The sequence below is a fragment of the Melanerpes formicivorus genome, unplaced genomic scaffold (genome assembly GCF_026170545.1).
Source record: "Melanerpes formicivorus ecotype bairdi unplaced genomic scaffold, bMelFor1.0.p_v2 SCAF_11, whole genome shotgun sequence".
Taxonomy (NCBI): domain Eukaryota; kingdom Metazoa; phylum Chordata; class Aves; order Piciformes; family Picidae; genus Melanerpes; species Melanerpes formicivorus.
The window spans coordinates 20416723-20432087 of record NW_027142363.1 but is presented as its reverse complement, the minus strand read 5'-3'; positions in this window follow the sequence as shown (position 1 = coordinate 20432087).

Genomic DNA, 15365 nt, shown 5'->3' with positions numbered 1-15365 from the left:
TCACTTGCAGAGCAGAAGAGTCAAGTCAAAGGTTGTAGTCAGGCAGCAGACTGTAACTTGACATCTAGATATTTTCTGCTGGTGTTTTCAAAGGTGCTTTCTCTGGGCTTCTGGGAAGGGATGGAGAATTGGCAGGGTTTTTTCCACAGAGGAGGGAGGGGAAGTGGGGCAGGCACAGCAGTGCGGCACTGCAGCTCTCTTTCCAAGCCGGGAGTCAAGGTTTTAGTACCTGTGGAGCAGTGAGCATGACTGAGCAGCATATAATATTTCCTGTAATTTATTCATATGCAAGGCATAGAGAGGCAGAGTTGTGTCTCTCAGGGATGTGCTGCCAACACACCACAGCAGGAGCTGTGCAGTTTCACTGGTCATGAATTTGAAACATCTCTGTCTTTCCCTCAGCTCAGATAAATCATAGGGTAATAAAATCAGTTGCTCTCAATCCTTTTCCCCAGACAGCACACAGCTATGGGCAGTGGCTGCTGGATCTCCCACACAGCTCCTCCTGCCTTCCAGTACCCAAAGGGATCCTACAGGAAGGCTGGAGAGGGACTTTTCATAAGGGTGTCTAGCAATGGAACAGGGGGGAAAGGTTTGAAGCTGAGGGAGAGCATGATTAGACTGGACCTTAGGAAGAAGTTCATCAGTACAAGGGTGGTGAGACTCTGGAATAGGTTGCCTAGGGAAGTTGTGGATGCCTCCTCACTGGAGGTGTTCAAGACCAGATTGGAGGAGGCCTTGAACATTCAAGTCTCATTGAGAAGCATCCCTGCCCAGATTGGGGAAGTTGGAGTAGATGATCTCTAAGGTCCCTTCCAACCTTAGCCATTCTGTGATGCTGTGACTCCACAAATGTGCAATCCAGATGCAAAATTAAAAAACCAGATCCATTTGTAATTCAAATATTAGTAGTGGATGTTTCCATTTGTACTAAGCAGACCTGTTTTCAGTTGCTCCATAAGAAATGCCTGTGGTTCTATGACTCTGAATACTTTTCCTTTCAAATGCTGGGTTATACCTGAGCCTCTTTGCTTGTGCTTTACTGATCCTCCATGAGGTTGTTCTGTGACAGGAGGGAAAGCATTGCTGTCCCACAGACCCATTTGCTTATGGCTTTGACAGGCTATGTGCAGAGGAGTTAGAAGGAGCTACTCTCATTCCCTGTTCATCATCCTCTCCCAACTCATGGGAAAAAGATGTATGCTTCTACTAGGGAGAATCATGCAGGGGCTTGAGCAAAGTCCACAGTAAATAGTACAGATCTCATCCTGGCATCATTATGTCTGTGGCTGGCAGGAGGCCTCCCTGTTCAGCAGCGTGAAAGAGAAATATGTAAATCCATATTCAGCAATGCTCAACTGGGTGTCATGGCAGCATAGTCAGCAGGTAAATGGTGATGATTTGTGAATGATGTCAAAGACAGCTTGGAAGGGTGGCCTTGACACCTAAGTTTCTTGATCTGCTGGTCATGCTTCTTTTGGTGCAGCCCAGGATGCCATAATCAGAGGAAACATTTGACCTTACATGTCCAGGGCTATGATAATCTCATTTTGCCTGAAGTGTCCTTACTGCCACAGTGAGCTCTGCTGCAAGGGATAGGGGCACTGTTAGAATTGCATTCACTGTAGAGGGATGTGGCACGTGGGAAACTTACCCATCCCTATGATGGCAAGCATGGAATCCTAACTTCTACAGTGGATCAGGAAAGAGATTAGAAAACGCAGCATATACTTACACAAAAGTTTAATTTTCCCAGAATATTAGGGGTTGGAAGTGACCTCAAAAGATTGTCCAGTCCAAACCTTTGGCCAGAGCAGGATCACCTCGAGTAGGTCACAGAGGAACATGTCCAGGAAGATTTTTGATTGTCACCAGAGATGGAGACTCCACAGCCTCTGTGGGCAGCCTGTAATGTCTTTGTTATATTTTTAGTTTTCACAGGTGTGCTGTTACTCACTGTCATGGAGTTTGCATATAGAATCACACAATCACACAGAATGTTGTGGGCTGGAAGGGACCTACAAAGATCATCCTGTCCAACCCCTTGGCCAGAGCAGGATCACCTAGAGTAGGTCGCACAGGAACGTGTGCAGGAGGATTTTGACTCCCTTCAGAGAAGGAGGTTCCACAACCTCTCTGGGCAGCCTGTAATGTCTTTTACTGTTATAGTTTTATAAAACATATGTGTGACAGTACATCTCAGAAAGAGCTTTCACATGGGCAAATAAAGGAAATACTAGAATTTGGTTTACAGTCCCTTTCATGTCACAATAGCTTTTGGCCCTGACCTTCCCACTGGTTAGGGCAGAAAGGAAAGAGAATCTTGTCTGGAGATTTGTGGTCCCACCTGCCTTAAGCTGTTCTCTACTTGGCCTCAGTGTGAAAGAGCAAACAGGAAAGTATCATTTACCTTCAACTGCTACAAGAAACAAACCTGTACTTGTGAAATTCATTGTGCCTTGGTTTGCAGTGCAGTCCTAAAGTGAGATCTGCTGTAAATATAAAGGTATTTTTTTCACACAAGTGAAGGAGTTTTCTTGTAATTGGTGTAATATTAATGGTAGTTGTGATGCACTGAAGAGCAAGTCAGTATGGCATGAAAATCACCTGGATTTTGCTGGAGTAGAGGAAGAACAGAGGACTTTTCTCCCCTCAGATACGGAGCATAACATTTCCTGAGCACTGGCAATAGACTGGTCCCAGCAGTCACAGAGTTTAGTGTCGTTTTACTGATGTATTGTCTGCTTTCTCTTTGGATGTGTTGAGCTGGTTTTAAACCACAACTTCAAATTGTGCCATTTCCTACAGTGGGACAGCACGGTATCACAGTACATTAGAGGTTGGAAGGGACCTCCAGAGATTGTCAGGTCCAACCCCCCCTGCCAAAGCAGGAGCACCCAGGGTAGTCTGCATAGGAATGCATCCAGGTGGGTTTGGAATGTCTCCAGAGAAGATGGCTCCACAGCCTCTCTGGGCAGCCTGCTCCAGGGCTCTGGCACCCTCACAGGGAAAAGGTTTTTCCTTATATTCACGAGGAACCTCCTCTGCTGCAGCTTGCACCCATTGTCCCTTGTCCTATCATTGGACATCACTGAGCAGAGCCTGGCTCTGTCCTCACGATGCTGGCTTTCACATCTTTCTAAACATGAATGAGTTCATCTCCCCAGGCTCCTCTTCTCCAAGCTAAAGAACCCCAGCTCCCCCAGCCTTTCCTCAGCAGGGAGTTGTTCCATTGCCTTCAGAGTCTTTGTGGTTCTGTACTGTACTCTCTCTAGCAGTTCCCTGAGGTCCTTCTTGAACTGAGGGGCCCAGAACTGCACATATTATTCCAGATGCAGCCTCCCGAAGGGCAGAGTAGAGGGGGAGGAGAACCTCTCTTGACCTACTAACCACAGCCCTTCTAATCCACCCCAGGATGCCAGCATTGGTAATAAAAATGCAGTAGCTAAGCCAGATGATGTCCCATTGCTGTGTATCAGGCTCTCTTCCTGCAGCAGTTCTGGTTGCTTCCTGGGCTTTAAAAGCCAGCCAGCTCTCACAGACTTGTGTAAAAGACCATGAATATTGGCCTTTGTTCAGAACTCAGGCTAGAACAATAGCTGAATGTCTTGTGAATGCCTTGAAACTAAGGGCAATGTACGTCAGCTCTCCTCTTAGTACTTGTTTTTGTAACAAACACCTCCTTTGTTCTTGAAGGGTAAGGAGAGGCAAAGAAAATCAAAGTTTGATTTATCTTTATCAATTTCTGCTGATGGTCCTGGCTGTGTTTTATACTGACCAAGACTTGTGTTCAGTTCTGGGCCCCTCACCACAGGAAGGATGTTGAAGTGCTGGGGCGTGTCCAGCGAAGGGCAGTGAGGCTGAAGGGCCTGGGGCACATGGCCTTTGAGGAGCATCTGAGGGAGCTGGGGGTGTTCAGTCTGGAGAAGAGGAGAGGAGACCTCATTGCGCTCTCCAACTAGCTGAAGGGAGGTTGGAGTAAGGAGGGGGCAGCCTCTTCTCCTTTGTGTCAAGTGACAGCACTAGAGGAAATGGTCACAAGCTGCAGCAAGGGAGGTTCAGGCTGGATGTTAGGAAATATTTCTTTGCTGAAATGGCTGTCAAACATTGGAATGTTCTGCCCAGGGCAGTGCTGGAATCACCATCCCTGGAGGTGTTTAAGCAGTGTGGAGCTGGTGCTTAGGGCCATGGTTTAGTGTTGACCCTTCAGTGCTGGGTCAAAGTTTGGAGTGGATGATCTTGAAGGTCTCTTCCAACCAGATAGCTTCTGTAATTTTGTGATTCTGTTTGTTTCCTCTCTTTACATTTCTGTGTCTGGTGGCTTGGAAAACAAACTCTGCCTCCAAAGCAGTTACAAAACAGGGAATTATTTTTTCTAGCCAAAGGACCCTCATCCAGTGGGAATCTGAGACTTTGGGTCAGCTCTAATCCAGACACTTTGGAAGCTTGGGTCAAAACTGTGCACTGTGATATTAGGTATGACTATCCCCTTTGGCACATTAAGGAAAATTGTCAGTGTAGCCTAGATGTACAGAGCTCTTCCTTTCTCACTGTCCTCTTGGCACTGCACATCTGCCTTTTCTCTGCTTCTGCTTAAAACCCAAATCATGTCATTGATTTGTATTTTCTGTTCTATTTACACAGTCAGGTATCTCTCTTCTAGACTGGGTCCAAGTTGTTTGCTTCCTGGACTGTTTTCTTTTAGTTCTCCTCCCAGGGGTTCATAGCTGCATTTCCTATGGAAGCAGAAGACTGGAAAACCCTCAAATCCAGAAAAGCTGTCTTCTTTTCTCTTGGTGAAGTAAGATTTTAATGAAAGGTCTTCAATACAATGAGCTTTTGGGCCACTTCCCAACAACAAGAAAAATAAATGTCTACTTTGGCCTTTCATATAGTCTCCTGTTTACCCTCTGGCTACTTTCCTCCCCATTTTTCTCACAAAAAGCTGAGTTCAGTTCTGTCCAAACACTTTGGAGTGAATTTCCAAGTCCCAGAAGTGTGTATTCCTGCTGAAAGAATCTGTTTTTTTTAAAGTTTAAATCCTTGGCTTGGCATTGCTAGATTACCATATGGAACAAGTACTAATAACTAGCCAAGATATAAATAAATTCAGTGAGAACAGTAAGAGAAAAAAACAGCACACCACAAACAACAAAACAACCCCAAACCAACCAACCAAAAAAAACCCCAAAGACATTCCTGATCTTCCAAACAGCCTGACAGGCACCACTTCAATTCCAGTGGGGAAAAGAAAAGTAGGTAGGAAGAGCAAATCTCTGCAATTAAAATGTCAACTTCTATATGTGAGAAGGACCTTGACAGAAGATGTTTCCCCTCCCATGTCTCTGCATCCTGTGCTCTCTTACCTTGGCTGTTCCACTGCTCACAGGACCAACTGTACAAGAGTTTAAGCAGCACTTTGCAAATCCAACCTACTTGTTGGGTGGTGCTGCTCGTGTTTGCTGTGCACTGGGCTGCGATTCCTCATTTCACACAGCACTGATGAACTGCTGTGGCTCCAGAAAGCCACATTTATATCATGTCTAAGCATGCATGCATGTAGTGGCATTGAGGCCCAAAATTTTGGGAACCTGGGCTTTGTTTGGTGATGCACACAAGCATCACACAGAGGAGAGCAACGAGACTGGTGAGGGGACTGGAAGGAAAGTCTGATGAGGAGAGGCTGAGGGAGCTGGGGGTGTTTAGCCTGGAGGAGAGGAAACTCAGGGGGAACCTTATCACACTCTACAATTACCTGAAGGAAGTTGTAGTAAGGTGGGGGTCAGGCTCTTATCCCAGGCAGCTTGTGACAGGATGAGAGGGCAGGGCCTGAAGCTGCACCAGGGGAGGTTTAGGTTGGATGTTAGGAAGCACTTCCCCATGGAAAGGGGAATTAGACACTGGGATGGACTGTGCAGGGAGGTGGTGGAGTTGCCATCCCTGAAGGTGTTTAAGGAAAGATTGGATGTGGCACGTAGTGCCATGGTCTGGTCAGTGTGGTGGTGTTTGGTTATAGATTGGACTTGATGATCTCAGAGGTCTATTCCAACCTCAATAATTCTGTGATTTGTTTATTTTAGACTACCTCTCTGGAGCTGGAGAATGAATAATGTTTTATAGGATAATCCAGTTACTAGCCTGTATTATCTGTGGGTAATATGCAAGGATTTTGTTCAAAGATAGCAGAATTAAGAGCTGGAAAAGGATCTTTGATTCAAACCCAAAGCTATTCAGACTTCTCCTACATCTTAACCCAATTCAACCTCTGTCTGTTGTTTGAAGGTCTGACGTGATCTGGGTCTGTGTGTGCAGCAGTAAGCACAAATATAGGCTAGGCAAGGAGTGACTCAAGAGCAGTCTTGAGGAGAAGAACTTGGAGGTTGTCAGTTGATGAAACACTCAACATGAGCCAGCAATGGTTGCTGTCAGCCCAGCAGGCAGCTGTGTGCTGGGCTGCATCCAACGCAGGGAGATCAGCAGGACAGGGAGGGGATTCTGCCCCTCTGCTCTTGTGAGGTTCCACCTGGAGTACTTGTTTAACAGTACTGCATCCAATTCTGGTGTTCCTGTCATAAGAGGGACATGAATCTGCTGGAGTGGGTCCATAGGAGGACCACAAAGATGATTGGGGGCTGGAGAACCTCCCCTGTGGGGATAGGATGAGAGTGTTCGGGCTGTTCAGTCTGGAGAAAAAAAGGCTCCAGGGAGACCTTAGGGCAGCCTTCCAGTACCTGAAGGGGACCTACAAGAAATCAAGGAAAGGACTTTTTACAAGAGATTGTAGTGATAGGACAAGAGGGAATGGATTGAAGCTTGAGGAGGACAGATTTAGATTGGGGATTAGGAAAAAAATCCTTATAGTGAGGGTGGTGAGACACTGGAACAGGTTGCCCAAAGAGGTCTTTGATGTCCCCTTCTTGGAGGTGTTCAAGGTGAGGTTTAGAATAAACAAACCTTTATTTAGAATAAACCAAACCAGGTTGGAAGAGACCTTCAAGATCATCGCGTCCAACCCATCAACCAATCCAACCCACCCAAACAACTAACCCATGGCACCAAGCACCCCATCAAGTCTCTTCCTGAACACCTCCAATGACGGCAACTCCACCACCTCCTCGGGCAGCCCATTCCAATGGGCAATCACTCTTTCTGTATAGAACTTCTTCCTAACATCCAACCTGAACCTCCCCTGGCGCAGCCTGAGACTGTGTCCTCTTGGTCTGGTACTGGCTGCCTGGGAGAAGAGACCAACCTCTGCCTGTCTACAACCTCCCTTCAGGTAGTTGTAGAGAGTGATAAGGTCACCCCTGAGTCTCCTCTTCTCCAGGCTGAGCAACCCCAGCTCCCTCAGCCTCTCCTCATAGGGCTTGTGTTCCAAGCCCCTCACCAACTTCATTGCCCTTCTCTGGACTCGTTCCAGCAAGTCAACATCCTTCCTAAACTGAGGGGCCCAGAACTGGACACAGTACTCGAGGTTGGATGGAGTCTGGAGCAAGCTGGCCTAGTGGAAGATGTCCCTGCCCATGGTAGGGGGATTTGAACTAGATAATCTTTAAGGTCCCTTCCAACCTAAACCAATCTGTAAACACTGGGAACACCTTTTCTTGTGCTCCTTTGAGCGCAAAGTAAGGATCATTCTGAATCTTCTGAGACTCTCTCTGTGTGAGTTCCCATGGCAGAGTTACAGTAGCCTAAAACACCTCTCACGAAGCGGTTAAAAACTCATTTGGTGATGAATAGTGGTAGAGAAGTCACAGGGTCAGGTCTACCTGCTGCCTAAGTGAGGCTGCTGCCAGTGATTCTGTGGAAATGGTGGAGGCTGCCAAAGGCTAAGGCGTGAATGAACAGTTGGGAAGCCCAGCAGTTCACAGCAAAGCTTTGATTTCTGGCCAGGAGGACACAAGTTCAAAGTAGCCCATTCCCATTTCCACACACTGTGGCACAAATCCTGAGGTTTTCAGGGCTCTGCTGCTTCCAACAGGGTTTTTGTTGGAGGTAGTGTTGTCATTTTCATCACTTCTGTAAAAGGAAAAAAAATAATCTGTACTGCTGGAAAGAAACCTAGCTGCAAGCAGGGGCCTTGTGCTCTTTTCTCCTGCCTACTAGGTCAATACAAAGCTGCTGCTGCTGCATCTTCCTCTGAGTTGCCTCAGCACAAGACACCCTTGGAAATAAGAATGACTCATCTTGATGGGGGTCCTCCTGTTGGGATATTGGAAACAAACACGGTTACTGCAGGGGACTTAAGTACAGTCATTTGGATGATGAAACTTGAGGCATTGCTGGGCAAGGAGAGGCTGCAATCAGAAAGCTGTCAGCGGCACCAGAGAAGCCCTGGGGGAAGAGACAAACAGAGTAATAAGATAGGTCCTGAATGTTTTTTTCCGTTAGCCTAAAATATTGTGGAAATAGAATATTGGCTCTCGGTTAAATCATGCAGAGACTTGGCAAAGGGCTTTGAAAGCACACAGGCATCGTGCAGGACTGCTGCAGCAACCCTGCCAAATGCTGCAGCTTAGAGAGAGTCCTTCACAGCTCTACAGCAGTAAGCACCCTGCATAGCTGACTCTGGGCACAAAATAGCAGCATGCTTCAGGTGTGCTTGAGAGTGACCAACAGCACTGCTCTCAACACTCAGATCTAACTTCTTGGCTGAAACTTCACATCTTCCCTCCTTTTGCTCTTGGCCTGTTGAGAGACAAGTGAATCCTTTCAAATATCCCTATGCAAATATGTTCACAGATACCAGGCAGCATGTGAAACAGATCTCTGCTCGTACAATGGTGATTCATTAATCATTTAGGAGGGGTTAATCAGTCCATTTAGAGATGTTGCTCATAGAGCTCCTGGATATGCAGGATTGTTGCTTGAAAGGTTGATAGCAAAATTCTCTTTTTCTACATGTACAGGTTTCTTTTCTTCCCCCCCTCTTCCCCCCTCCTTTTCTTCTCTTTTCATACACCGGTTTGGGGAAACTGACTTTACAAAGAAACGTTTGGGATGTCTAGAGTAGTCTGTCATGTGAAGCTCTCCTCAACTTGATGCCTTTTCTTGCCCTTTTGTCTTCCTTTCAGTTCTTGAAGCCTCTCCTGTTCCCCACTTGCCTCCCTAACTCTCTCTAGGGCCTCTGAGCTGCAGAGCCAGGCCTGGAGAGGGCAGAATGTGTATGCCAGTACGCAAGGCAGCAGCTATTCTGCATCACCAGAACAAACGCGTAGATTTATGGGGAAATTTTTTGCAGAAGTTGCAGATATTAAACTCTTTTTCTTCCAAGATGGGAACATAAAATCCTAGAACGTTTTCTTAACTCCTGGAGATTGACTTCTGGATGTAGAAGCATAAAATAAAGGGCATGATTCACACCCTGGGAAAATGTTTTCCACGTACATCATAAAAGCACACTCCTAAATCATGGCACTGTTGAATGTGTGCAACAGCTCGGAGGCTGTTACATAAAACCAAATGAGATTTCTTACAACAATCTTAGTCTACAACTACTGGTCTCCTCCTTCCATAATTATGTGCTAGAAGAAACTTGTGGCAGATTTATGTCACAGGAGATGCTGCTGTTTCCCAGCAGGATGCTTCTGTGTAGCCTATTTTTCTCTCTCCTCGTCAGGCAGTACTTTCAGGAGCTGACCAGTGTCCAGAGGAGTGAAAATCTGGAACTGAAGGGGAAAATCTTTACATTTCAGAGTTTATAAAATCAATGTACAGGTTAGTCCTGATTCTGGAGCAAACTTGTGCTATAATGCTGGGACCTTGTCTGTCTGAGGGAAAGCAGAGTGCCGTGATGCAATAACACCACAAACCCCCGGCTGAATTTCCTGTGCTGTACGCCAGGATGCAAGTGCTGCTTGTGCTGATAATATATGCACACCATAATGAGTATTATTACTGCCATTCATCATTTTCTTTAAAATTAATGCAGCTACAGCATGAGGCTATTGAAAAATAACAGTGAAATAAAGAACAGGGATTACACAACCATTGCATCTCAATAAAGCACAGTGCCAAGGAATTTTGCCTATCCCATAGCAGAAATAACCATGTTAGCCCACAAGGGCAGTTACATGGTCAAAGAGATAAATGCTGCTCTACACATAAATACTAATCACAAAAGTCCTGAATGGCTAAGGAAATGGAAACAACACTCATAAATATTTATGTTGGACAGTTTGCAGTAAAAGATATGAGTGATGCTTCATGGTCTCTCAATAGTTTCTTTAGATAAGATTTTATGCCTTTTAAACTCTGAGATTCATAGAATGCTTGAGGTTGGAAGACACCTTAGAGATCATCTGGTTCCAGCCCTGCTGCCATGGGTAGGGACACTTTCCACTAGAACAGGTTGCTCAAGACCTCATCTAACTTGGCCTTCAATACCTCCATACAGGGGACATCCACAACTTCCCTGGGCAGCCTGTTCCAGTGTCTCACCCCCCTCACTGGAAAGAATTTCTTCCTAACCTCCAGTCTAAATCTGTCCTTTTCAATCCATTCCCTCTTGTCCTATCACTACAGGCCCTTGTAAAAAGTCCCTTCCTTGATTTCTCGTAGGCCCCTTTCAGGTACTGGAAGGCTTCTCTAAGGTCATCCCAAAGCCTTCTCTTGTGCAGGCTGAACAGCCCCAACTCTCTCAGCTGGTCCCCACAGGGGAGGTTCTCCAGCCCTCTGATCTCTCTGTCCACGTGACCTGCTCAGCAGCTTCATGTCCCTCCCATGCTGGGGGCACCAGAACTGGATACAGTACTCCAGGTGGGGTCTCAGCAGAGCAGATGGGCAGAATCCCCTCCCTGTCCTGCTGCTCTCACTGCTTTTAATGCAGCTCAGCACACGGCAGCCCAGCAGGCAGCTAGTGACCATTGCTGGCTCATGGTGAGTTTACCATCAACTGACACCCCCATGTCCTTCTCTTCATGTAAATACATGAGGACAAGTCTCACTCAAAGAACTGTTTGATTTGTGTTTAAAAATGGGCTTCTTGCTCTTGTCTCTCTAAATGAGCTGGTGTTGTGCTGCTATTAAATATAAATGCACTTTGCAGCATTATTTATGGAGTCTTGTTTCTTAAATACTTCATAGGGGCTTCTGTTTGAAATCCACCTCACCATATCTTTTAATTTAGGCATTCAGCATTATCTTAGTGTGGAATTCAAATTTACACTCATCAGAAACTCGGAGGAGAAAACCTTTGCAGCAGTGTGATTTTATAGCTTGTCTCTGTTCATTGTGGGGGTTGATTTATTTTTGTTTTTCATGGCAAAAAAAGTCTTTGAGAGCTTGTACAACACAAATGTCCTTTCTTTCTGGCATAATTAATTTTATGGCAAGATGCAAAGGATGCAGTTTTATTTACAGTACTTAGAAAGACTGCACTTTGAAGCTTTTCCCTGCTGATTTTTTCCATTGCTGAAACTTGAGAAAGCTGCTGAGAAAGATCCAAAAAATTTCCAAGAACTTCAAATTTTATATAATCCAAAAGGAAATTAAAATTTGACCAATAATGTTCCAACCCAGCTCAAAGCCAAAACTTCAGTTAACTTCCTGTAGAGGAGTATTGAGAATTTGTTGAGATTTTGGTCACCATTTAAAGCAGGATCATAGGACTAAAGAATCATAGAATGGTTTGGATTGGAAGGGACTTCCAAAGGTCATCAAGCCCAACACCCCTTCAGCCAGCAGAAACATCCTCCACTAGATTAGGTTCTCCAGAGCCCTGTCAGCCCTGACCTTGAATATCTCCAGGGATGGGGCCTCAACTACCTCTCTGGGCAGCCTGTTCCAGTGTTCTACCACCTTTATCATAAAGAATTTATTCCTAACATCCAATCTAAATCTCCTCTAATTTCAAACCATTGCCCCTCATCCTATCACTGCAGGCCATTGTAACATTCCCTCTGCAGGCTTCTTTTAGGCCCTCTTCAGGTACTGGAAGGCTGCTATTAGGTCTCCCCTGAGCCTTCTCTTTAGGTTAAACAACCCCATCTCCCTCAGCCTGTCCTCGTAGCAGAGGTGCTCCAACCCCCTGATCATCTTTGTAGCCCTCCTCTGGACCTGCTCCATCAGGTCCATGTCCTCACCGTGTTAAGAGCTCCAGCATCACTGGTTGGCTTCTTCAAAGATGAGGAAAACACAAATAGTGTTGTAGTGTGGGATAAAATATTACATCTGTTAGGTTTGGATGCTGTTTAGGTCATTAAGAGAAAACACTGCGCATGGAAAACGAATGTATCTGAAGAACCAAAAGGAGCAAGCAGCAACATTGTACCTCTTCCAACTCACTCATCTCATGCAACTTTAAAATTAGTAGCACAGTGGACTATGGGCATTGGCAAGTGACTACCTCTTCCTGATTCTCTCTAGGAGGACAACACAGGAAGGAGTTAAAATCACATTGTTTTTATATAAAATACTCATTTTTGCTGTCTAAAAGGAAGAAAAAAATACAAATGAGGACTTAATTTCCACTATTTTATAGATGTGAAATGTAATAGAGGTCTACATTTGAGATGTCTTGAAATAAATCTTGAAATACCTTACCTCCAGGCACCATGAGCTCTACCTACCCAATTACTTTGTCCTCATGATATAAATCACTGGGATGAAGAACATAATATGGAACCTTTATGACACCAGGCTGTGAGCACCATTTACACACTGGGCACATTTCATTTTAGAAACAAGTTCTTTACCGTGATAGTGGTGGAACATTGGAACATTTTGCCCAGGGAGGTGGTTGAGGCCCCATACCTGGAGATCTTCATGGTCAGGCTAGACAGGGTTCTGGGCAGCCTGATCTAGTGGTGGAGGTCCTTGGTAACTGCAGGGGTGTTGGACTAGGTGACTTTTGCAGATCCCTTCCAGCCCAAAGCATTCTATGATTCAGTGATCACTGTTACACTGAAGAGGCTGTAAGCAGAAAGAAGTGTTTAGTTATCTGGATTTGAATGGATTTATGTTGTTAGTTGGGTTCCCTCCCAATTCTAATGACAGTAAGTATTGTAATTACTAATGTCTACAGAGAAGATCAACAGCAGTAGTAGTTACTGAGTTCACACAGTATCTAGTAGATAGTTCTTAAGCAACAGATTGGGCGTCATTGTCCTTGGCTGCCAAAATCAAATGAAGAACAGGGAAACCTCCAAAAGAAGGAAGGTGAAAGTGGTAGAGATAGTAACAACAGATGCTTGTCCTGCTGCTCCTACTGAAATTGGTCACAACACTCTCAATCTATCTATGATAGAGGAGAAATTGGGCTCTGGACTGGTCCATCTAGTGAACATAAAGGTGTATGTGATGTAAGTCTGCTGTGCAAATGTTGCCTAAATAGGAAATAGTTGCTTTCTGTACCCTGACTCTAAAGTAAACAAATGAAGGAAGCATTTAAATCATTTGTGTGTATAAGGCTTTCATGTTAACAACTAAAAATAAGTTTTTAAACATACATTTCCATCAAGTTTGATATAATATCAGCATCTTGAATGCACTACCCCAGACTTACATTAGTGTCATAGTCATCATAGAATGGCCTAGGTTGGAAAGGACCTTAGAGATCGTCTGCTCCAATCCATACACTGAATTGGTCACTCACATGTTTCCAAACCAATCTCTAAGTTAGACAGAAGGAAGGGAAGAAACTGCTAAAGTGGACCATGAAAATGATCAGGGGGTTGGAGCACCTCTGCTATGAGGACAGGTTGAGGGAGCCGGGGGTGTTCATCCTGGAGAATGCTCCAGGGAGACCTAATAGCAGCCTTCCAGTACCTGAGGGAGGTTTCAAGAAGGATGGAGAGAGTGTTTACAAAGGCCTGCAGTGATAGGGTGAGGGGCAACGGTTTCAAACTGGAAAAGAGGAGATTGAGATTGGATGTTAGGAACAAGTTCTGCACCTTGAGGGTGGTAGAACACTGCAACAGGTTGCCCAGGGAGGTGGTTGTGGCCCCATCCCTCGAGATATTCAAAGTGAAGCTTGACAGAGCTGTGGGCAACCTGATCTAGTTGAGGATGTCCCTGCTGACTGCCGAGGGGGTTGGACTGGATGACCTTTGGAGGTCCCCTCTAGCCCAGATCATTCTATGAAAACACTGAAGTGAGAAAATGTGACTAGTTTTAAGCAAAAAGCAAAGTGATTTGCAAAAGTGCAACCTTCCACTAGAGATTTTTTAAGTAAAGCAATTTGATAGAATCCTAGAATGTACTGGGTTGGAAGGGGCCTCTAGAGGTCATGAAATCTAACCTCCTTGCAGTAAGCAGGGACATTCCCAACTAGATCAGATTGCTCAGAGCCTCATCAAGCCTGACCTTGAATGTCTCCAGGGATCTCACATCTGCAGTTCTAAATAAATGAAAGTTTGAAGTGAAGCAATACAAATCTCCTGTGAAGACAGGCTGAAAGAATTGGGGCTGCTCAGCCTGGAGAAGAGAAGGCTCTGGAGAGGCCTTACAGCCACATTTCAATATCCAAAGGGGACCTACAGGAAGGCTGGAGAAAGTCTATTTAAAAGGGTTTGGAGTCGTAGGACAAGGGGCAATGGTCTGAAACTGGAGCAGGATAGATTTAGGTTGGACATAAAATAGAAGTTGTTTACAATGAAAGCAGTGAAATACTGGAACAGGCTGCCCAGGGATGTGGTTGAGGCTTCATTCCTGGAGGCATTCAAGATCAGAATTGATACGTCCCTGGGCAGCCTGATCTAGTTGGAGGTGTCCCTGCTGTCTGCAGGGTGGTTGGACAAGATGACCTTTGAGGGTCCCTTCCAAGCCAGTGCAATCTGTGAATCTCTAAGTAGTCTCATACAGTACTTGGAAAGGTTAATTTTGAGTGAAAAAACCCATCTTTTAAAATTTCCCCTCAAACCCTCAGTGTTTCCCTACAAAGCCTGATGGAAGGGAGAAGAGAAGAAGTCAAAAACAGGACTTCTGAAAATTTCTCCCTTGGAAGATGTGGGATTGATTTTTGGCAAACTTTCCTGCAGCCTGGTGGTGCTTACCTCTGAGTTATTCTAGGTTCCCTTTGTGATCCATGGAGCAAAGTAGGCTCCTCTAAGGTGTGACTCATGTAATCTGTTTCAAACACCTACTCTCAGCTAAGATGTCCATGTAGGAGCCAAGGGGGTCTGGCTCAGAAATGTCTGTCTACACTTGGCCAGATGAATCTTACCCAGTATGTCTATCCTGCAGACTGCCAGAAGAAAGATAAATTTAGCTGTACAGAGCTCAATGCTGTCACAGTGGAGTTTTTTTCAAGGTAGCTCAGGTGTTTCTGACTCTACAATGTAGTTTTCCATTACAGCATCCACCTGAGCTATCAGTGTCTCGTGGTACATAGAACTTGGGTGTTTCAGGCCCTTGCTTTCTGCAGC